Source organism: Pipistrellus hanaki (genome assembly GCF_964339955.1).
Source record: "Pipistrellus hanaki genome assembly, chromosome: 4".
NCBI lineage: Eukaryota > Metazoa > Chordata > Mammalia > Chiroptera > Vespertilionidae > Pipistrellus > Pipistrellus hanaki.
The window spans coordinates 79,282,224-79,306,564 of record NC_140506.1 but is presented as its reverse complement, the minus strand read 5'-3'; the positions used below and the strand labels follow the sequence as shown (position 1 = coordinate 79,306,564).

Genomic DNA, 24,341 nt, shown 5'->3' with positions numbered 1-24,341 from the left:
TGCGGAAGCAGAGCTCTTGCTGTGAGAGGTCAGCACCCGCCGTGTTGGGACAGAAGTCAGCACATCAGGAGAGCCAGCCGCAGAGCTGATCCAGGCGTGGGGTGGCGAGGCGGGACTTTCCGTCCCCCTGACAGGGGTGGACCTAGGAGGCAGGCAGGGAAGCCTCTGCCGCCGGCCTCCCTTTTCCGAGCAGCTCCGGTGTCCCTGCATCTGTCTGGATGCAGAAGGGCGATGCGTGGTGACAACGGCTCCCAAGGAGCAGCAGGCTAGAGAAAGCTCAGTGCCGTTTATCCACTGGACAGACGGGAATGCGAGGCCCATGGAGGGAAGGAGACTTACCCAGACTCACCCACTAGACCAGAGGCTGAACTTGAGCTAGAACCCAGGCCTCCTGCTCAGACAGGAGCCTCTGTAGAGACTGCCGGTCCCAGAAGGAAGGACTGGGGCCAGGTTGGGAGCAGCCCCGTGTGCCACGGGCACAGAGAGGCCTGGAAGGATGCATGGCCAGCTCTCCCGGTGGCCCCTGGGCGAGGTGCAATGGGGACAGCTCCCACATTTTACCCAAGTTCATCTGTATTTTTTGAGTTTTCTGCGTTTCCGCTTTCCGAGGTTCCAGTTACCTCCAGTCAACCAAGGCCTGAAAATATTAGCAACAATGGAAAAGTCCAGAAATTCACGAGTTTTACATTGTGCGCCGTTCTGAGTAGCATGATGAAATCTCACGCTGGCCCCATACTTCCCACCTGGGACGAGAGTCACCCCTCTCGGCAGCACGTCCGCATTGTATATGCTCCCACCCACTGGTCACTCAGTGGCCATCTGGGTTATCGGAGCTACTGCCCTGGTATCGCTTGTGTCCAAGTTATTCTTATTTTACTTAATAGTACTGCATCCACATAACCTTTATTACGTTATTATAATTATTCTATTTTATTATTGTTGTTGTTCATCTCTTACTGCATCTAATTCATAAATTAAACTTTACCATAGTACATATGTATAGGAAAGAACATAGCATAGACAGGGTTCAGTGCTCTGCAGTTCCAGGCATCCACTGGGGTCTTGGATAAGGGGGTACTACTGTACTAGTATATCGGACACTGTTCCCACCATATATTGCAGTGAATCCTCACACTAGCCTATGTGGCAGATCTGTTATCCACCCATTTTGTTGATGAAGAAACCGAGGCTTAGAGAGACTGAATACTTGGCCAGAGAAACACAGCTAAGTAGCTGGCAGAGCCGGGCTTAGAACTCAGGTTTGAGAGTGTGCATCCTTTCCCAGAGCCTCTGCATCTCCTGGAGGCTAACGCTCCCATTTGAGCTCAGATTGCCAAATCTCAGGGATGTCCTTACAACCTGCAGACTGCATCTCTCTGTCATCCGTTAGTTGCAAGAGGAAGAGAGGGCAATTAATGGGGAAAAACAGGGGATGTCCCCAGTGGAGGCCAAGGGTCCCCATGCTTCTCCTGGTCATACTGAGCCATCCCTCGTGCGGGTTTCCAGGGTGAATTTGCTGGGGGTTCCCTGTGGCCTTGGCTGCCTCAGCCAAGGTGGCACAGCCGCCGGGACGGTTAATAAGGTTGGCTTTTAAGAGCCGTTGCACACCCAGCCCCGGCAATGCCTTAATTTGCTGCACCACGGCCTCCCCTTCTGCAGTAAATTTAGTGTGAATAGACTAATTGCAAAATAACCCTAATTGGATAGTTATCAATGAACAAGTTCCCGTGGAACAAAACGGCTTACAATTAATAGCATTTAAGCCATAAACTATTCTTCTGCAGAAAGCTAAGATGTAATTACACCCCATGCGGAGATTGTGTTCCCTTTCTGGAAACTGTGACACCCAGATTTGCCTCCGCTTAGGCAGGATTTGAGCTCCAGCCCACTGGTCCTTTTATTTCCTGCTAAATGGAGAAATGGCAGTGGGAGGGGAGAGAAATGTAGTACATGCATAAATATACATAACGCACATGCGTGCATACACAGATGTACGCACGGTGCTTGTCATCTAGCTGAGTTCAGCGTCGCCCAAACTTCAGCAGATACGATGCCAGAAGTGGAATGTAATTAAGAAGGCAATTCCTCTTGGCCTGAGGACTGAACATTTCAGAAGAAAGAAAATAGATTTTATTTTATTTATTTATATTTTTTTGTTGCTCCTCACCCAAGGATATTTTTCCACTGATGTTTAGAGAGAGTGGAAGGGAGGGGAAGAGACAGAGAGAAACATTGATGTGAGAGAGACACATTGATTGGTTGCCTCCTGCACATGTCCCAACCAGGGCCAGAGATCAAACCTACAACAGAGGTAGGCAATCAAACCCGGGACCCTTCAGTTCGCAGCCAGTGCTCTAGCCAATGAGTTAAACCCCCTGAGGCAAGAAAATAGATCTTATTTTGTTGAGTTTTACAAAGGACCACTGCTCCTCCCACCCCCAGCGCCTCCTGTCTCTTGCCCAGCACGTGGGGGAAAGGAAGAGTCTAGAAGCCCAGAAGATAGTTTGCTTCCTGTGAACACAGCCCTTGTGTTTGTGCCTTGGCCACTTCACTCTCTGCCTCCCAGAAAAGGAAGCTGGAGGGGTGACGGCCTTCACCAGGAAAGGAGGGGTCTGCAGACCACCCATTAACAATCCCCTAGCTGAGATGACCCTGCCCCAGGTGGGCTTATTTCCAATCCAAGTGCAGGCCCTCATTCCCCCCAGAGCCCCTGTGCTCACTGTAGCAGCCAAGCCGCCACCCCTCCCCCCCCCCATCCCCCGTTCTGCACCCAGGCAGCTCCGCACCCCCTATGGCTCCCACTGTTGCCTGGGCCTCCTCTCCCTTCCTTGGGCTCCACAGTCACCTGAGGGCCTTCAGTCACACCAGCTGGACCTCCCAGTGGTTCATGGAAATGAAACCGAGTCAGCTGGAAAGCCAATGGAGGCCTGGGCTGGAAAAGGGCGTTTTCCATCCAGAGATCTTCAGGCCCCGGAGTTTGAATCCCGGTTCTGCGTTTACTAGCTGTGCGGCCCTACCCTCCCAGTGCCTCAGCTTCCTCATCTGTAAAATGGACACAGAACCTCGTACCTTGTCCTCATAGGACTGTGGCTGAAGCAGGATCGTACAAATAAAATGCTTGGGGCTCAGGTAAAGCAGATGTGTCTGGCTGTTGGCAGTAGTGAGGTTAGCAGTATACATGAGGGGGATGTGGAGAAAAGAAGAAGGCCAGCTCTGATGGTGACCTCCCATTGCCTAGCCCCATGCTCGGCAAACTGTGGTTCATGAGCCACATGCGGCTCTTTGGCCCCTTGAGTGTGGCTCTTCCACAAAATACCATGGCCTGGGCGAGTCTATTTTGAAGAAGTGGTGTTAGAAGAAGTTTAAGGTTAAAAAAATTTGGCTCTCAAAAGAAATTTCGATCATTGTACTGTTGATATTTGGCTCTGTGGACTAATGAGTTTGCCGACCACTGGCCTAGCCCCATCTCGCTCTGTTCTTCAGATGGGGCCCAGTGTGCCTCAGGCATTCCCTCATAGTGCTCCGCCCGGGCTCCATCCCACCTTCTCTGGCTGTCACCTCCTTTTACTCCAGACTGTAGCCCTACATGCCACCTCCTTGGGGAAGCCTTCCCAGACCACCCCTCCCCCCGACGCCCTGGCCACAGGGGACACACTGACCCGCGTGAGGGACAGAGGTGGCTTTCCCAATAAGTATCTTTCCTAATAAAGACTGTTCGACCGTAAGAGGCATGCTGGCGTGGGGAGCTAGGTAATGCAACTTCTTCTGCCTCATTACCTTTGGAACACATTAGGAAGCTCCCTCCATCTCGAGCTAAAATATGCCAAGAAAGGCCCCACTGGTTATCCCGGCCCCTCCCGCCTCACTTCACCCTTCCCTGTGCCAGCTGAAGCTGTGACTGCAGCCCCGGTGCCAGGTGAAGGACGCGAGATGAGCAATGGGAGATGTTGTGGAGAAAGCAGTGGGCGGGGAAGGGGTGGCTGCCACCTTAGCGGGAGCTCGGGGCCAAGCAGCTGAGGAGGCGGCAGTTCTCCGGTGGGTGAGTGGTGAGCGAGGACTCTGCATCAGCCGGCTGGCTGCAAAGCTGCAAGCTTTCACTCAGGACTAGGGGAAGCCGGCTCAGGGTCAGAGTGAGGGTTTCTGATAGAAAGGCAACTGTCCGTGTCTTTACCCAGCAGCCTTTGCATGAGGCCAGAGGCTCTGGACAAATGGGCTCTGGACGGAGGTGGCTGCGGGGAGCTGGCTGCTGCTGCAGAGAGAGCCTGGCAGATGGCACCGCCAGCTGCGGAAGGGCTGCCTCCTGCACATGGCCTCACGCCGGGGGCAGCGGGGTGACTACACAGCACGAGTAGCATGAAAGTGCGGCTGGCAGCCTGGTATGGAGGGAGGGATATGGAGACGTGGGTGCCAGCCCGGCCGCTCCAAGTGCCCCAGAGCATGCGCCTCGGTTTCCCCATTTGTCGGTCAGAGACACAGCGTTCTCCCGGGTCTTTTGCTGTATCACTCAGGATGAGGGAATGAGGGAACAGCTGTGAAAAGCTGAAAGGCGCCACGCTAATAGGCATGGTGTGCTGAGGCCAAATCGATCCATGTGCGGCCAGGCCAGTGGTCGGCAAGCTCATTAGTCGACAGAGCCAAATAACAACAGGACAACAACTGAAATTTCTTTTGAGAGCCAAATTGTTTGAACTTAAACTTCTTCTAACGCCACTTCTTGAAAATAGACTCGCCCAGGCTGTGGCATTTTGCACAAGAGCCATACTCGAGGGCCCAAAGAGCCGCACGTGGCTCTCGAGCCTTGGTTTGCCGACCACGGGTGCTAGGCCAAGTGGGCAGGGCTGGCCTGCTCTCCAAAAGCCAGGTTTACAGAGGACCCGCTCGGACTGTTTCCACCTCCTGCTGGGGAGGCACAAAACCCAGCACAGAGGAGGTTTGCAGAAATGGTTCCTAGGGGTGAGACAGAACTGGTCCCAGAGGTGCTTCGTGGGCTGCTAGGGGGGAGAAGGAGACTGAGCGTGTTGGGTCCGGGAAAGTCTGCAGACCTCACTGCGTGGCCAAGGCCAGGGCCCCACAGACCGTCTCTGCGAAGGGCCGGGTGGTGGATAGGCTTTGCAGGCCGTACGGTCTCCGTCTCCACTCTCCAGCTCTGCATGAAAGCAGCGCACACGGTACGCAGTACATGGACCAGTGAGGCTGCGTTCCAGTAAAACTGTTATTGGTGGTGCCCAACTTTGAATCGCACATAATGCTCATGTGTCATGAAATCTTATTCTTCCGATGCTTTTCAAACATTTAAACACGTAAAAACCGTGCTCACCTCCTAGCTGCACCAAAGCAGTCAGCCATGGTTATGACGGTCCCCCCTTATTCCAGGACCTGGGGATGCGGCAGTGAACAGAGGCAGAGGGTGCCTTGTCCCACGGGGCCTCTACCTGCACAGCTCAGGGCACGGGTTCATCAACGGGAGATGGGTGGGGGTCTCCACGGAGCCTCTGCCCTAATGTAACTCAGCAGCCCCACTTCTGATCTGGCGTAGCTTTAAGGGAGGAGTAGACAAGAGGAAATCGTGGGGAGGTTCTCAGTGGTCCCGGTGAGAGGGCGTGGCAGTAGGTAAAAGCTACCGGCAGTGGCCGGTGGATCGGATGGGGTGACCATTCGTGGGTGTTCTCAGCTCTGGCGTTTCTTTGGGGCACAAAGACCGCTCAAGCCTGGTACTTCACTTATTGAGCACCTTGGCTATGCCAGGCAGTGTGGCCAACAGCCCCCATAGGCCTCCCATTGGGAAGTGAGTCCCAACAGGCCAAGTCCACGTAGCCTTTTCCTTCTACAGCATGGGGGTGGCTCCCCGTCCCAGTCTCGGGGTCATAAAGAAAGGCAGCTGCCACCCACGGGGCTTTTTAGAAAGCTAACTATGTGGCTGTAGGAATTGTCACAAATGCCCCCTGCATCTCACTTCCACGTCCCCTTCTACCCTCTCTCCTTCCCCAGGAGTGCTCCGCCAGCTGAGCAGCCCTGCCATTCACTTCCACACTTGTCATTAGGGGGTGCGTGTGCCCGCACTGCCTTGCCTGAGAGCAGAGCAGAAAGGTTTTGGCGCAGGAAGGAGATGAAAACATGAATGCCCTTCTTGGCCAGCCGGGCACGCCCTTTCCGAAACTTCAAGCACAATATGAGCGCTCCCCAAGCCAGTGTGTTTGAGACCAGCAGACCATGGTTAGGTGGACTTTTCCCCCTTCTATGTGCTCACAATGACACCTCTGGCCTGGGGGATTGGGAGTGTATTTATAAGCACGCATTTATGGACCACACTGCTTGGAGCAGCTTGGAGAAGAGCCTGACTAATCAGCTTCCCTTTTGTCCGAGGCTAGAAGGAAGCTTTGGCAAAAGGGGTGACTCTCCGGGAGTTTCTGGCTGGTGGGGTGGAGCCTGGATGTTGGCCCAAACCTGGAGCTCGTAGATACCTGCACCCATCCCCTCCCCCCCCATTAATCTCCCCTGAGCACAGCCCCCTCCCTCTCTCCCACAGCATGTGGGATACTGACAGGCCAGCCTACATGGCCAGGAATGTCGCAGGCGATTGGGGATTGCTCATTCAGGTACCACAGTTGGCAAGTTCCTTTTTTAATAAGTCAGAGCAAAATCACGATTTTCCTAGCACCTGGCACCGTGCTAGACACACTACAAGTATCTCTGCTGCTCAGTGAGCAAGGAACCCTGATGTGACATCTCTTGCTTTTTTTGCACCTCAGGGAGAAAGTAGGAGAACCCCGTGGATGCCTACGGAAAGTCATAATGAACATGAAAGGCATTCTTTCCCTTAGCGTTCTTACATTTATTTAATTTGTTTCATCCATTCAACAAATGCCTATCGAGCAGCTACCCCTGTGCCAAGCATGTGCAAAGTACTGGGATCCGATAAACAAGAGAGAAGACCCCCCCGCCCCCTCACAGAGCTCACCATCCTGGGAGGGGGGGCGGGGGGGCACACAACAAACAGAGGACAGGCAAATGGCCATACACACGAAGGGAAAGAGAGGAAGTCAGAGGGGCCATTTCTGAATGGCCTCAAGAGAGATGTGGATGCAAGGTACTCAGAGATGGATTTGGTCTAGGCCAGTGTTCGGCAAACTCATTAGTCAGCAGAGCCAAATATCAACAGTACAAGGATTGAAATTCCTTTTGAGAGCCAAATTTTTTAAACTTTATAGGTAGGTACGTTGTTATTAATTAGGGTTCTCCTAGGCTGGCCTTTGCTAAAACACTCAAGGGGCCAAAGAGCCGCATGCCGACCACTGGTCTAGTGGGAGAATGTGCTGTGGATCTGAGCTTCCTCAAAATGGAGGTTCTATCTTTGGACATACAGAGTTCATTCATTCATTCATTCAACCAATAGTTAATGAGAGCCTACTCTGTGCCAGGCACTGAACAAAATGAACAAAACAGACAGAACTGTCTTCATGGAGTTTATGTTCTGGAAGAGGAAGATGGGTGGTTGACATATAAAAATAAAAGTGTCATGTCAGATGGAGAAGACAAAAGCAGGAAGGAAGGAGGGTGTTGTGGGAATGACTGGGGGCCTGCAAGGAGGCCACATGGTGGCTGGAGCAGCAGACGGGGCCTTACAGACCAGTAGAGATTTGGTTTTTATCTGGGTGAGGTGGGAGAGCCACTGGAGGGAGTTGGGGATGAGGGGTTCTGGTCTGACGTGTTTCAGAGGCTCAGTCCCCTGGATGTTGTGTTGACACTAGACTAGCGGATGAGGGAGCAGCAGGAAAGCGGTGAGGAGCCCACTGGTGTACTGCAGGGGCCTGGCAAGGCGGGAGTGAGCAGGCTTATCTCCATAGCGCCAACAGCACTTGCTCTTAGGTTGTACATGGGACCTGAAGAAAACACCCACCCATCAGATGCTTACTCCTCTCTGCATAGCCAGTGCTTGGACTCTACAGGTCTCGATCTTACTCTCAAGGCACAGTTGTTTTGAGCTTCATTAGCTGCCCTCAGCCCCCAGGAGCTATGCAGGGACCTGTGCATGCTGGGTGAAGTGATGGGAAGGGAGCATTTAGAAGTTTCTCTGCAAAGGACAGCCACCACCTGCGGACTGTCCCAGCTCCCATCACCACTCATCCATTCAGCAGTGATCCAGCCTGCACCTGTCATCTATGCCAGGCACTGTGTTTGGAGGATTCATGTGGGAGGAAAACAGACAGAATCCCTGCCCTGTGGAGCTTGCAGCCTATTACACCTGGGCGAGGAAGCCCGTGAATCCAAAATAAATGCTGAATTGCAACAGTGACCATCGCTTCTGCAGACAAGTGTCAGGTTTTAGTTGGGCTGAAGGGTGGGAGGAGTTAACTAGGGGGAGGGCAGGAGGAGGAACATTCTGGTCTGGGGTGCATCTGTGCAGAGGCCCTGGGGTAGGAGCAGGTGTGGGGTGGTTGAGGAACTGGGGGAGCTCTGAATCAGAGCAGTAGGGCCAGCCTGTCTTCCTCCCAGCCAGATTTCAGTTCTGCAGATCACTGGCTTTGGATGGCCTGTGTCTTTGCCTTGAGCAGAAACATGTCAGACCAGCACCCCTCACCCCCAATCTTGCCCTTTTACTCTTGCTGAGCTGGTGCCAGTTAGGGGAAGGCTCTGCACCAGACATGCTTCAAAAGACCATCAGGCACCTCTACCATTGTGTCACCTGCAAGACCCTCGGACAACGCACTTGCTCTCTCTAAACCTCACTTCTTACCTAAAATGCACTGTTTGATGTTTCTCCCGCCTCCTCAGGTTGCTGAGTAGAATACTGTATTTGAGAATGCTTAAGTTATTCCCTCTATTCAGCCAGCAAAATTTACCAACCCCACGTTACAAATCAGCAGCAGGTTATTGTGATTCCGGAAGCCTCCAGGGTGGGCAGGGTGGGCCCCTTCCATGGAGGGAAGTTGTGATGCTTTTCTCAGCTTCCATGAGTGTCTGGCCCAGAAACTGCCCCAGGATGGGGTAGGGAGTGGCAAGAGGATAGCGGTCTGGCCTTCTGAGGCATTCCTTCCTTTGGGTGCAGCTGGTTATGTGTCAGCCACTCAGGGTCCCCAAAACAGAGACCTTGTGCAGAAAGAGGCAGCCCACGATAGAGGAAAGTGCTAAATTCCATCCATGGTTCTTCCTAGCCAGTCCCTCCTTCTGCATGAACCAGCAAAACCAGCTTGCTTTTTCTCCTCCCTCAGTTACTTGGCGTGAAGGTTAGGAATTCCTTTCATCATCATTTCCTCCTGGAAGTCTTCTGTGGTTCCCTCTCCACATTCCACCTCCCCAAGTCTCCATGAGGTGCGAGACTGTGAATCCCCAAATCACCTTACCCACCCCCACCAGAGCACACTTCCCATCATCCTGGAGATACCAGAGTTGTCTGTAGCCCCCACTAACTCTTGTCTGTGTGTGTTCACCGGAGTACCTGCAGCCCTCACAGAGCCTGGGATGGAGAGCTCACTTCCTGTTTGTAGGCACTTCCTGAATGCCAGGGGCAAAGCTCAGCACTTCCCATGCGTGAGCGCTCCGAGCCTTCCCCAGAGCCCCAGAGAGAAGGATGTCTCCTCACCCCGTTTTCCAGGCAGGAAACCTGAGGGTTGGAGAGGTCAGGTGGCTTGCCCCGGGACACATTCCCAGGTGGCACATCGTGAACCCAAACCGTTTCTGCCTGACTTCAGAACCCACCCTTTAGCCCCTCTCTATGTGGTGCCCGTACTACATGTGCAGTCGGCACGTGTTGAATGGCTAATGGAGTGTCTCCGGAGATAAAGGGAAACGCAGAGGAAATGTTAACACCTTTCTCCAGCTATTCATTACCCTCCTTCCCTGAGACCCAATAGGACAGGGAGCTGAGGCCTCTACAACGTTCCCGGCTCTTAAATCCTGATGTTTAACCTTTACCTAGGGATCGCTAAATGCCAGGGACCATCCTGAGCGTTTTAGCCATATTAGGTCATTTGTTCTGACAACAGCTCTGTATTCAGGAAATGGATGCTCAGAGAGGGGGCGGTCTGCCTAGAAGCGCACATCTCCTCAGCGGCACCGCCAGGCTCAGCGCAGAGACTCCATGCCAGCGGCAAAGTGCTTCAGCCCTGGCTTCGCTGCTGGTAGCAGCAGCACCTCTGGCTGAAGGAGCCTGAGCAGTTCAACTTGCTCCCCAGTGTTGCAAGGATGTCCGTGCAACAGGTAATTCACCTGGTTCTGGAGCGGGCCGGTCCCATCCAAGACTCTCTAGCCTGGCCTGCAAAGCCATCTCGAGTGAAAGAAAAATAGCCAGCAGTGGGCGCATCCCATTTCTCTGCGGGTTTCGAGTTGCCGGGGTCTATTTGTGTGAGTGTGGAAAAAATGACAAAGCAATAATTTTTCATTGTATTCTTCAGTCACCCATGAGAGATTGGATTTAGGTCACAATTTATTACCCCATGGAATTGAATCCAATTTTTAACACCATGTCAGCCATGCTGGCATTAGAGCCCCTTAATGGCTGTGAAATTTATACAATGATCAAGTAATTTAAAACATATGTAGGAAGTGCATCAGGCAAATTGATGTGTACGGGGCCCCGTGGTAGAAATTGAGCAGGAGATAAACATGGGAAATGGTGATTGATTAGGAGGCCGTGGAAGTGGTGCTCGCTTTGATAAACTCTTAATGGCGAAATTAGCAGCCCAATTCATTCTCCGGGCTTTTGAGGAGGGGGTTCTGTTGCCTTAAATCAGAATTGAGGATGAGCCACAAGGTGCAAACGAGCAGCTCACCTCAGAGCAAGGTCGGGGTAGAGTGGGAAGCCCGTGCCAGGAGCCTGTCCCTGCGACGTGTCCAAAGGGAAAAGACGGGGAGAAGACAGGGCGACAGGAGGGAAAGCGGGCTTTTCATTAATTTTGAAAACTTGGCTCAGATCATGCAGAAGGCATGTCTGCTATTCATGTCTTTAATTACTCAAGCAGGACAGTATATGTTCTCATTATTTAAAAAACCCAGAAGACACTGCAGATCAAGGGGCAATCTGTCTTGACCAGGCTCCCCTAAGGGGGCAGCACTGCAGGCACATTTTTATTTTTGTTTACAGCTTTAAGTCCAACCCAGGCAAAGACGGAGTTTGTTTTATGAGGGGGAGTATATTATAGGAGACTGATGATCAGTCTGGAACTTGTGAAAATACAGAATCTGGTTTGGAGATGAGAAAATTTTAAAATGATATAAAATTGATGTATACGTTCTGGGATGTTTTTTATTTGGATGTGTATCTAGGTCTGACACTTGTGTCCCTGTCAGGAAATAGAGACCTGTGCCATCCTTCTCTTTTTTTTCTACGTAGCGTCTCTTTTCCCCTTGTCTTCTGTCGCGTATATAATTCCTTGCAGTGGCTGGCTTCCTCTGGCGTCTGGCTATTCCCCTGCTGGTGGACATCGAGGTTGTCGCAGGCTTTTGCTCTATCGAGTGGTCATTTTCTCAGTTCCCCCAGAGATGGTGCATAAGTAGTACCATTCTAGATGAATTGGAGAAAAGCTAATTTGCTGCTTATAGTCGATGCCTCTGACATTAGCGCTTAATTCTCTTGGGGCTGTTGAGACTGGCTGCTAGGAACATGCTGAGAAATGAAACTGGTGGCTCAGAAGGCTTGTCTGTTTTGAAATTTTGACAGACACCATCAAACTATCCGCATGAATGTCGTACCAGTTACGGTAGCACCTCCTGTCCAGTATTATTCACACCCAGGAATGTTGGACACTTCCAGCTCAGTCTCATTCTCCTAAAGGGACCTCCTTTCTTCCCAGGAGCCCTGGCCAGGCTTCAGACTAGTACCGGCGCCAATTCCTAATCTTCCGAGATCCCACAAGCCTCCTCCACGGCCAGGGTAGTGGTTTGCACACGAGCTCCTTACAGCACAGACTCCTGGGCCTCCCCCGGAGGTGCTGATCCGGGTCCGGGATGGGGCCCCGGAAGTTCCATTGCTGCCAGCGGCTGCTCCACACCCCACTTTGAGAAGCGCTGATGTGAGAGAACAGAGCATCCCTCCAATTCTGCCCTTTCTTCAGGTCCTCGGTTCTGGAAGGGGGTGATTGCACCCCCAAACCCCATGGGACTTTGGCCATAGCTGGAAACATTTTTGGCTGTCACCACCAGTGTGGGGATGGGAGGCTGCTAACTCGATTCTAGCAGGTAGAAACCAGAGATGCTGACAAACATTCTACAATGTACAGAACAGCCCTCAAATAATTTTCCATTCCAATGTAATTTTTTATTCCAAAATGTCATAGTGCCTTCGTTTAGAAATCCCAGTGTGATCCCAGCCAGGGAGGTGTGACTGAGATGGGTTGTCTGCCTCCCTCCGTGGGCTACTACCTCCTCCATGGGGCTGGTCCCCAGTCTCATTCCTGGGCATAGAATCCCTCCAACTCACCCTTAACCTTAGCCCTTTTGAGAGCCAAAAACCGACTTTTGCGCATGGGCCACGAAGTTTCAATCACACTGTACGTGTGTGCCCGCACGAGGTATTTTGTGGAAGAGCCACACTCAAGGTGCCAAAGAGCCGACCACTGTGCTATACCATGGTTGAACCTTAAGGACATTATGCTAAGTGAAATAAGCCAGTCACAGAAAGACACATACTTGTATGATTCTACCTGTACAAGTTACCTAGAGTAGTCAAATTCATAAGAACAGAAAGTAGAATGGTGGTTGCTCAGGGATAGGGGTTGAGGGAGAGAGAATGGGGATTGTTTAATAGGTAGCATTTCAGTTCTGTGAGATACAAAGAGTTCTGGAAATTGGTTGCACAGCAGTGTGAATGTGCTTACTAGTACTCTTAAAAATGATTGCGATGGTAAATTTCATATTACGTGTATTTTATCCTGATTAAAAGTAAAAAGTTAGCTCCTCTGCAAACATGCATTGCCTCAGCTAAGCCTCACTCCAGCCACTGAAACGGGCTTCATCTCCCATAGAATCAGTGGGGACGGGTGATTTGTCCCAGGGCTGCACACGGCCACGTTCCACCGAGACAGGTCAGACCGGCCGCCTGAGGCAGGGTCCCCATTAGAAAGGTCTTGAAGCCCGGATAGGGGTGTCACCCTTACCCTAGAGTAGGAAGGCACTATCCATGGGTTTGAGCAGGAACAGTGGTGAGATCTGATTTATGCTTTCTAATAAGGATTGACAAATTTTCCATAAAAGGCCAGATAGTACATATGTTAGGTTTCTTGGGACATTAATAAGGTCTCTGTTTTCCCTGGCTGGCTGGCTCTGTTGGTTGTCATCCTGTACACCCAAAGGTTGCGATTTTGACTCTCAGTCAGGGCACATATTTGAACCCCAGTCAGGGTGTGTATGGAGGTAAACCGATCAATGTTTCTCACATCTGTGCTTCTCTCCCTCTCTCCTCCTTCCTCTCTCTCTAAAAGTCAATAAAAACATATCCAGGGGTGAAGAATTTAAAAATTTTAGAAAAAAATAAACAAGGCCTCTGTCTTAACTATCCAACTCAATATGTGCTCTAATAAAAATGTTATTTTATAAGACAGGCAGGCTGGATTTGGCTCAAGGGCCGTAGTTTGCTGATCCCTGCTTCAGAATGAGCTGACCCCTCTGCCCTTGCAGCTGTGTGGGTTGGGGAGAGAATTGCAGAAGGCAGGATACTTAATCCACTTCTTCCCCCACTGGTCCCCCAAAGAGTCACCCCTGTGGTAACCTGGAAGTTGGTAAGAGCTGCCCCAGGAAGCAGCAAGCCCCAGCGGGTGACCCTTAGGTCCCAACCTGGATGAACTGGCTGTTCTGCTCCTCAGACCCAGCGCTCCCAGGAGGGAGGGCCCTGACAAGGTAGCCCGGAGGCCAAGCGAAGCCCCAACAGCCGGGCGGGGCATGAAGGAGCCGCGCTCTCCTGGCTCCTGATCCTGGCTTGACAGTGTTGTTTGTTTCAAGACTATATTAGCCTTACAGCCCGCGACCCAGAGAATTTAGAGGAACTCCTGCCATTGTTTTCTCAGCCTAGACCTCCAAGGGCAATTAACCTGGTTACCCAAGCCCCTCTCTCTCCCCTTGTTTATTGCTGTGAACACAGGAAATGCACTATTAAGGTGCATGGAATCCTATCTGGGAATTTAAGTGTAATTTAGAGGCTCTATGGGGAGGGCCTGGGTGGCTGATTAATAATGCATTTGTAGAGCAATAAAGACTCCAGCAGATCAGTGGAGCTGAGCCTCCAGACTTTATTTATGTATCTGGAATCCTATGAGGCTCTTCTCTGGGGAGTGTCTGCGTTGGGGTTTTCTGTCTGGTAGTGCATTGGGCAGGATCCTGAGAAACTGAGACTTCCTTGGGCAGCTCTTCCTGCAATTCTCTTCTCAACTGAAACATGGATGTGAGAAACATTGAAGTGGTGCTGCCTGCATGGTGGTCAGGGACACGGGGTGCCGATCCTTGTGGTTCTGGAGTTGGATCCTGATCCTACCAGGAGCTGACTGAGGAACCTACTGTGTGCTATTTAAACCTCTTTGTGCCTCACTTTCCCCCTCTGTAAAATGGAATTGATGGTAACACCTATTTCATAGTTCTGTTAAATGAGATGATGCATCTAACAAAGTACTGAGCACATACAGAGTATGTGCTCCTTCAGTATTAACTATCCTATTACTGTGATCATCATCATTAGGATTAGGATTCCCTTCTGAGGAGTTCCAGGGCCTGGGGCTGGCTTATGCTTGGTTTTGAAGAGACTTAAAAAGTCCGTTTTCTCCTTTTCCCATCTCACCAGCATTGAGACCTTTCTGTTGTACTTTCTGAAAACGTCTCACTAGTTCACCTCTGTGTCTCCTCTGCCACCTCCCTGGCCAGGGGGCAACATGTCCTGTGTGGATTGTGCCAATATATTCTTTTTTTAAAAATATATTTTATTGATTTTCCACAGAGAGGAAGGAAGAGGGACAGAGAGCTAGAAACGTTGATGAGAGAGAAACATCAACGAGCTGCCTCCCGCACACCCCCTACCGGGGATGTGCCCGCAACCAATGTACATGCCCTTGACCGGAATCGAACCTGGGACCTTTCAGTCCGCAAGCCGATGCTCTATCCACTGAGCCAAACCAGTTTCGGCTGTGCCAATATGTTCTTAACTAGTCTTCTCACATCTACTCTGCCATCTCCTTCACCCCCTCTGCCAAGTGACTGTCCATTCAGCATTCAGAGATATATTATAGTTAAACATGGCTTGCTTGTCTGAAAACCCACCAAACCTGCCCATGGCACCGAGGGCGAATCTGTCTCCTACAGCGGCCTTCAGGCCCATATGATCCAGGCCACCTCTCTCTCCAGCCTTGTCGTCTGTCACTCTTGGCCCTCCTTTCCCTGTGATCGCCCAGCATGCTGCAGCACCTAGGGAAAGCCAGGTCCAGTTCTAGGCTTTTCCACATCTGGTCTCCCTGTCTAAACTCTGTTCTCATGTCTTTTCTGGCAAGCTCATGTAATTCTTCGGATCTGAGTTTAAATCCCATTATGCTTTCTCAAGGGAAATTTTACTTTTATAGCATTCTAGTTTGGAACGTGCATGTGTTTGTATGGTTGGTTGTTTAGCATATCTTTTCTAATTACACCAAAGTATCCAGGAAGGTAGGGTCAATATTTTTTACTCACTACTTACTCCCACTGCCCAATACAAAGTAAGTGCCAGGATAGGTGGGTGGATGGATGGATGGATGGATGGATGGGAAGATAGCCTGATAGATTAATAGATTGATGGATGGATAGATGGATGTGTGAATGGATGAAAAAATGAGTGGATTAGATGGGCAGATGGGTGGATAGATGGATTGATTAGAGGAGTTGGAATCTATAGGTAGAGAGTCTAATGATCATGCTTTGAAGATAGTCCAGCTTAGAGATGACCATAGGTTCAATTATGAAAGAGGAATGGTTGGATCTGAGAACAACTCAGGAGGCAAATTTGGCAGAAATTGGTTGACTGTAGAGATGAGAATGGAGATAAATGAAAGAAGACACCTGTGTCATTCATCAGAGTGACTTGCTGGTGTTACTATAACCTATTGAAGTGGAGAATTCACCACTTACCACATCTGGAAAATGAGAATGATTATGGCTCCCTGCGTTAGACGGTAAATAAAATAATGCTGTTCAATGGTAAATAAGATAATGGCTATTTTGCAAAAGCCTAGGCAAGTGGGGAAAATCTTCCTAGTCTCTGAACGGAACTGGAATCCACTTCAGGTGGAACTTTCCAAACAGGAAGAGCAGCTGTGCAACATCCTGCAGCAGCTGCGCGCTTGGCGTGACTCAGCACAGAGAGGAGGAGTGGGTGGCTGGGGCTCAGTGAGCAGTGGGGGTGCGGTGGGCCAGGAAGACAAAGAGGAGGGTAGGAAAGAAACTTGGAATATTTCTTCAATTGGGTCCAGTGTCGTGAAAACCCACACCTGATTTCTCAAGGACGGGGTTGCCTGACTTCTCTAAGACGGGCGACCTTGGTCCAAGTGGGCGCGCAGCCTGCTTTTGTAAAACCACACCACGCCCGTTGGGTTTCGCACCGTTGGTGGCTGCTTTCCAAGCTCAAGAACAGAGTGGAGCAGTTGCCGCGGAGACTGCGTGGCTCCAAAGCCTAAACTATTTACAGCCTGTGCCTTTACCGAAAAAGTTGGCCGGCTCCTGTACTGAGACACAGAGCTCCTGCCCGCTCAGTCCAGTGCGCGTTCCAACACTTTCCAGATCTGCCACTGCCTTCAAGACTGATTAATGGGAATTACTTACACATTTCACAAGGAATGACTTGAAGCTGGCTTCTCCGGGGTTTCCGTAGACTCTCAGGGATGGGAGGCATGGGTGGAAACATCAGAGGAAAAGACGCTGGCATTTCAGCTCATAAAAACCCTCAGCCTGTGTCCCAGGGGCACCTACACCTACTGGAAAGATGCTATCTTAAGGCGGGAGGCCTGACACACAACAGATGTGCAGCCCATGCTTGTTGAATGGCTAACGACTGAACAGTGACCTTCACAGCAGTTTGGAGCTGGCTCCCACCTGGAGTGCTTGAATACTGACATGGCGATGAGGGCAAAGACGTACCAGTCTGCTGCCACCTTTGACCTGGGCTCTCAGCCAACTTGTCCAGAACTGGCTACACACAGTGTCATCCAAGGGACACCATAGGCACCTCTAAACTCTGCCAACAGATAGCACACAGCACGGACACTGCCGTGGTCTCACGGGGAGCAGAGCTGGGCCCAAATGAATATCGGGTCACCATTTAAGCATGCTGCGAAGGAAGGCTGCTGATTGCTGTCTCCGGGTTGTAATTACACCGCAGCGTCTCTCAGGAAGGAAGAGACCTTTTGCCATAGGCACACTTCACAGCTAATCTGAAACCCAGCCCGGCTCCGTGTAATTACACGTGCACTTCCTGAAGCCGCGAGAAAGGTCCTGAAAAACGAATTCACTGCCTGCTGGGACAAAGGGCACCGCCCTTAAACCTGGGACATCACTGATATCTTCAGCCAGGACACATGAATGTGCTTGGCAGGGGGTGGGGAGGGCAGCAACTGCTGTAAGGAGAAGAAAAAAAAGAGTGAATAATTTCCCCAGTATATCTTTGAGCTTCTTTCCGAATTGAGAAAGGGGGGGTGGGGCGGGTGAAATACTGAAAAACACAGATCTGACTAGGAGCCCTTCCAAATAATAAAAATAACGGTAGATACTGTTTGTTTATGGCATACTATTATTTACACTATGGACACCAACGTTTGAGGATGACTAAGCTTTGTTACCAACGAACGTTATTACACACTAGAAGCCCAGTACACCAAATCGTGCACCAATGGGGTCCCTCGGCCTGGCCTGCAGGGATAGGGTTGAAACTGGCTCTCCAATATCCCCCGAAGGGTCCTGCATTGTGAGAGAGTGGTTCTCAGGTGATGCACCCCGGAATTGGGCTCCCTCCTTTCTGGTTCCTGTTGAGTCACCCGAGAACTGCAGCTGCCAATTCACCACAGCTTGGCAGCTCCTGCATTAAGCGTCTGCCCCCTGGTGGTCAGTGTGCATCATAGCTACTGGTCGGAGCATTTGCCCCTTGGTAAGCTATTGATTGTTTACCCTTTTATATATAGAGAGGCTTGGATCTTAATATTTTAAATCCCCAAATGATATTCGCATTCACCAAAAGATTGTTCTTTATCTTACTTACTTTCCTGCATTGAATGGTGGTCCCCAAATCAGGGGTCTTCCCAGAGTCCCAGAATTCTACCCTAATTGCTAGGTTGATATCATGGTTTGCATTGTTGCCCCCAGAAGACATTGAGGCCCTGAGCCCCCCCTTGCCCCCGCCCCCCCCTCTGGTGGCTGTGAATGTGACCTTGTTTGGAAGTAGAGTCTTTGCAGATGATCAAATTAAGATGAGGTCACCGGCGTGGGCCCCTAATCTAATACACCTGGTGCTCTTATAAAAAGGGGAAATTTGGACACAGAGACAGACACACTCAGGGAGAACTTCAAGGAACGGGAAAGTGGAGATTGTAGTGATGCATCTACAAGCCAAAGAACGCCACAAATTGCCAGTAAAGCACCAGACGCTGGGGAGAGGCCTGGAACAGAATCTCCCTCCCGGCCTCAGAGGGGACCCGCCCCGCTGCACCTGCACTCGCCCTCTGGCCTCCAGGAAACTGATAGAGCAGTGACACCACCACTGGCGTCTCCACCCCACCCAGCTTTCCAACCTCCACCCCTAACCACATCCAGCCGCCTCCTGCATTCTCCACTTCAGCTGGCAACACCCATCCGTCACTCTACCGAACAGTCCGGTGCCTTCCGTGCTGCCTGATAGCCATGTAGGCCAGTAGCTGCCCAGAGGCGGTCCTACCTCTGACCTCTGACGCGCACTCTTAGCCTTGGACTGGAGCAGGCGTGCTGGCAGGCCCCTGCTGGATGTTTCCATTTTCAGAAGCAGTTGCTAATCATTATAAATCGGAGATCCTCGTTTCAATGTCCAGGTTTCCAGCTTCTTTTGAAACGAAGGGGAAGAGCTGGCCACCGGAACTGGTGGTGCCCCACACACATCTGTCTGCTGCCGAGAGATGCCACCTCCTTTGGATGGGACACGGATTCTGCCCTTCGCAGTCCCCCACTCAGCCGGCTCTCATCCCAGGGTCTCCTCCCTCAGAGGGTCTCTGCCTGGCCCATATGGGCTTTGCCTTTCCAACCCAGTGGCAGCCAACAGGGTGACAGGGGACCATTCCCAGCACACTGTGGAAGTGGGAACAAGCTTCCGGAATTCCCAGGATGAGGAGCAATGAAACCATCCCATCCACTAATGTGCCCTCCCCATTTTTTTCTCAGAATCTCTCCACCCTTAATGGCTTTATTCTCCCCTCCTTCCCATCAGTACAATCTCTGATAAAGTCATGGAGGCTGATCTGTGTGGTTAAAATATAGGAACCCGGTTTGGACTTGGAGGATGCCCAAGGTGCAACATTGCCAACACCTCAGCTTTTCTGCGAACACATGTAGGCACCAGGCATACATGTTTGCAGCCTGGGAGCCCTACCACCAAGAGAGAGACAGTCCTTTAAGGCATTGCGGCGAGAGCATTCATTATAATCCCTCCCCTCAGTATCCCGGATGCGTGACTTCTACCATGACACAGCACATCTCTGAGGACTGAAGAACAAATGATCCCACTTGTGTATATGAGGAATATTGAGAGGCCGTGGGCTAGGGCTCTTGGGGAAGCCTGCTGCTGCTGCTTTCTAGCTGTATGGCCTTGGGCAGGCCAGTGACCTCTCTGAGCCCCATTTGTAAGTGAGGATGTTGGCACCTCCCTTTCCTGGACCGGTGGAGGGACTGGGAAGACTTGTGGAGCATCAGCGCTGTGCTTAGCACATAGTAGATCCTCAAAAAAAGCAAGCGTGATGATCATAGGGATTTGCCTCTGCAAACTTCAAGTCACTTTCAACATGCTTAATTTGTGAGTTGAATAGCTTTATTTGATGTGTCTGGAATAAGGGAGGGTGCCCTTCCCTCCCCTCCTTCCCCACTGCCCTGAAATCCAGAACTGCGTTTAATTAGGTTTCAGGAACTTCTGTTTCCAAACTGAACCGAAATAAGCTATTTTCCGCACTAACACAACGCAGTGAGTAAAATGGAGCAAGATGACTCCACTTTTTTTTTTTTCCAGGAATTTCCTCATTTCCTCATAATGAGAGACTATTAAAATAACCAGAAGACAAATGGTACCAAATTAATAAAAATGGAGATCAAATGGTCCTCTGTTACCTATTTTTGCTCAATTGCAGTTGAGGAATGCATTGATTAAACTGCCAGCAAACCGTTATGGTCGTATTCATTACTGTAGCATCATCTATTTTATTATGAAAGGATAATCACTAACACAGTCTTGCAGACAGATGTTTCTCTGCGGGCTAAGCCGCCATTTACAGTGGCTCTGCACCAGAGGACACCGAGTTCATGCTCCTGGGGGTGGCGTTGAGCTGTCGAGTTGGGGAGGGGCAAAGATGGTTTATTTTCTTTGCGTTTATCACATGGCATGGCTTGTGGAGTCCCACATGGAGGGCGCTGTGAGTGCTTCTGTGAAATTTTTAATAATCCTGGAGAGATTTTCAAAATGTCAAGAGAAGGTAGTCAGTGAGCTGATTTATTTTTATTTTTAATTTTTTGTTGCTGATGTTTTTATCTACTCCGTGCCCAGTAGCTGATGTGATTGATTTCTCCTGTGCTGATTTATTCATTAGGCTTATTTATTCATTAGGCATTTATTTATTATTCATTAGGCAAACAGGTGATGGGGCATGGCGGTGTGCCAAGGCCTGGCTACGCAGAGATCAGTATCACAAGACCTTGAGTTGCTCACAACCTGGCAGGAGAGGCAAGGGCATAACTGAGTGGTTACGGTATGCAGGGAAGGAGGGATGTGCAGAGATTTGCAATAGCAAAAACAGAGGGAGGATCTTGCCGCTGGATGCTGGGATGGCCTCCGAAGTGCAGCACTCAGAGTGGGTGGCGGTGATGAACTTGGATACAGGAAGCAGGCCCTCTGCATTTGACCCCAGAGTCTGTCACAGGTGACCTACGAGTTCTGGGGCAGGTCACTTCATTCCTGCAATCCCAAGTGTCTCCTCTGCAAGATGGGGGTTAGTCATGGGACTCACTTCGCTGTGGAGACGGGTTCCTATGTGGGGGTCACTCTAGTTCATTTCCTGGTAGAGTCCTGGTTGTATACTGTCATCCGCATCCTTGCTTGGCCTGTGGGGAAACTAGGATTCAGAGAGAGTAAGCACTTTGCCTGAGGTCACCCAGCCAGCCAGAGGCAGAACCAGGATTTGAAGCCAAGCCTACTGTACTCCCAGGTGGGTGCTCTTAACCAGTAGGAAGCTGGCATTTTCATATATCGGTGTTACTTCATGCAAGAGTCACAAAGCATCCTGAGGGGTCGGGCAGATGGTAACCACCCGGAGCAGGCAGGCGGGGACTGTGGCTGGCTGAATAGCACAGGTGCCAGCTGAAGCCCCAGTAGATCTTCCCATGTAGATTGCAGGCTCACGCTTCTTGTTATTTTTTTTTTAAGTAAGAAATCTGAATATTTGTCTGAAGTCTCTTGACTTAACTGACAACTATTTTAATTTGAAACGGAGAGTGGGGCCAATACAACCTGGGCAAGCCCAGAAAGTGCTAGCCTGCTCGCTCTGCTTTGAAGAGAGGCATCTCTCTTGCTATGCTGAGAATCCCCTGCCCTGCACCTGCCTTCTTACCCTTCTGCTCTCAGGACTGTGCTGGTCTCTGCACGGCAGGTAGCAGGGAGCCGGGCTGCTTCTCTTCCAGGCCCTTCTCTGCTGGGCACAGCTCCAGCACCAGCCTCGCTGTTTTCAAGCAGGATGATCAGGGCCTGGACTATGATGAAGCATCTCTTCGGCCACTGCCCCATTCTCAGAGAGGCTTAATGCTGGGGTGGGCTTGCCTGGAGGCGTCCTTCAAGTAGGTATAGAGGCAAGATTCTCACTGCTCTCATTGTTTCTTTGAGGTTGGGAGACAACAAGTTGGCAATTTCTGATGCCCTAGTATTCCACCCTCATTAGATATCAGTGTGCATTTATTTAATGGCCACTCTTTGCAAATGCCTGGTGAGAGGGGAGGGGCACCCGGTAGAGCAAGGGAGACAGGTAGGTACCGGAATCTGATGGCATATGGCAGATAGAGGTGTGGTTAGAGACATTAACAAAATATACAGAACAGAAATGAGGAAGAGCTTCCTCAAAGGAGGCAATCCGTGAAAGTGTCCTAGTCTTTGAGCTAAATCACTACGTGTGAGTATAATTGCACCAGGTATAGAGAAAAGAGGAAGGACCATCTAGACCACATGTGTCAAACACAAGGCCCGCGGGCCAAATCCAGCCCGCCAGGCCTTGCAATGTGGCCCGCACCGTGCTGTCATCACTGCACTCCGCTGTCAGTTTATGACATTGTCAGTTTATGACTGTTCAGTAAACCATTCGGCCCGCCATTTAGGCTGGATTTTAGATTTTGGCCCCTTCTCTGATTGAGTTCGACACCCCTAATCTAGACAGAGCACTCTCACCCTCATAACCATCGCTGCCATCACCGTCACTAACACCATCACCGCCATCAATCACATCACCTCCATCACTACCATCACCAGCTCCATCAACACACCATTCCCACCATAATCAGCAACACTACCATCACCATTTCATCACCAAAGACCATCATTACTCCACCAACACCATCATCACCTTCATCACAACCATCATTTTCATGGCCACCTCCATCGCTATCACCACCACCACCACCATCAGCTCTGTCCCCCCTTCCCTGCCACCATTTTCACCATCATCCGTAAATCAATAGCCAACATTACTGAGATCTTACATTAATCCCTTTACATGTCTTATCTAATGAGAGCCTCACCACCCTTTGAAATGGGTGTTAAATGCATTCTCATTTAAAGGCAAGGAAATGGAGGCTTAGGGAAGTGAAGGGATTTGCCAGGGACACATGGCTCAGTAGTGTGATTGACCTCAGATGCAAAGCCACTGCCTGACTGCAGAGTCTGCACTCCTCACTGCACCTCACTGCCTGCCCTACACACACGTCTGAAGGGGAGAGTACACATGCACGCCTAGGGGACTGCCGGCACAGAGCCGGCGCTAAGTAAATGTTAGCAATTGTCGATCTTTCAGGAGAATGTTAGTGGCTACTGCCTAATCAAAGGGTTTCCGTAGTCAAATACATTTAGGAAATGGTAGATTAATTTCGCTCTATAACTTGTCAGAGCCTTTCCAGTGTGCATACACACTGGGGATCTTTAAGGAGCAAGGCAGGATTCCTCAAGACTAGGATTCCTTGCGAAATGCCAGTCATCAGGTCAACGGTCTAGAGCACATGTGTCAAACACAAGGCCCGCGGGCCAAATCCAGCCCGCCAGGCCTTGCAATGTGGCCCGCACCGCGCTGTCATCACTGCACTCCGCTGTCAGTTTATGACATTGTCAGTTTATGACTGTTCAGTAAACCATTTGGCCCGCGATTTAGGCTGGATTTTAGATTTTGGCCCCTTCTCTGATTGAGTTCGACACCCCTAGTCTAGAGCCTCGGTCGCCAACCTTTTGGGCATCACAGACCACCAGTGATCCGTAAGACTGCTGGTTGGCAACCGCTAGTCCAGAATCAAAATGGGGTTACGTATGCTCAGACTTTCTCAGCTGTGGCCTGTGGACAGTTGGGGCTGACGCCATCACTGTTAGGGACTGTCCTGTGCATGTTGGATGCTTTGGCCCATACTAGCTAGATGCCTGGAATGCCACCCCCCCCCCACCCCGTTGTGACAATCAGATATGTCTCCAGACATTGGTAAATGTCCCCTGAGAGACAAAATCACTTCCCGTTGAGGGCCACTGGATTAGCTTATTTAAAGCTAAAATATAAAAGAGAACAGGCAGAAATGCCTACACTTAAGGGGCTGGAGCGTGAAGAAAGGGCCACTGATCAGCCAAGAGAAAGAGTAAAAAGAGCTCTGATGATCAAGGAAAGGAGGGGCAGGGCTGCCACGGGAGCAGGGGGTTCCCAGAAGAGGAGGTGGCCCCCGTGGTGTCAGAGCTCCGGAGAAGAAAGAGACGTGGAGAAGAGAGTCCCAGTTTGCTCATCGGCTTCCTTGGAGGAAGCAGCTCCAGCAGAGGGACAGGCAGCAGATGGCCAGAGCCCAGAGACAGAACCTGCACTGTTCATGGGAGACTAGTGGCCAGTAGCAGGAGGTGGTGTTAAGATGGGAAAATCTGACCTGGTCCAGAGAAGGAAGGAGGAAAGCAC

The 24,341-nt window shown here is 50.7% G+C and overlaps 1 protein-coding gene across 1 annotated transcript in view; it reads left to right on the top strand.

Annotated features, from left to right (window-relative positions):
• Positions 1-24,341, top strand: part of XYLT1 (xylosyltransferase 1) — a 307,371-nt gene that overhangs the window by 179,959 nt on the left and 103,071 nt on the right. The gene's annotated exons all lie outside the window — the stretch shown is intronic.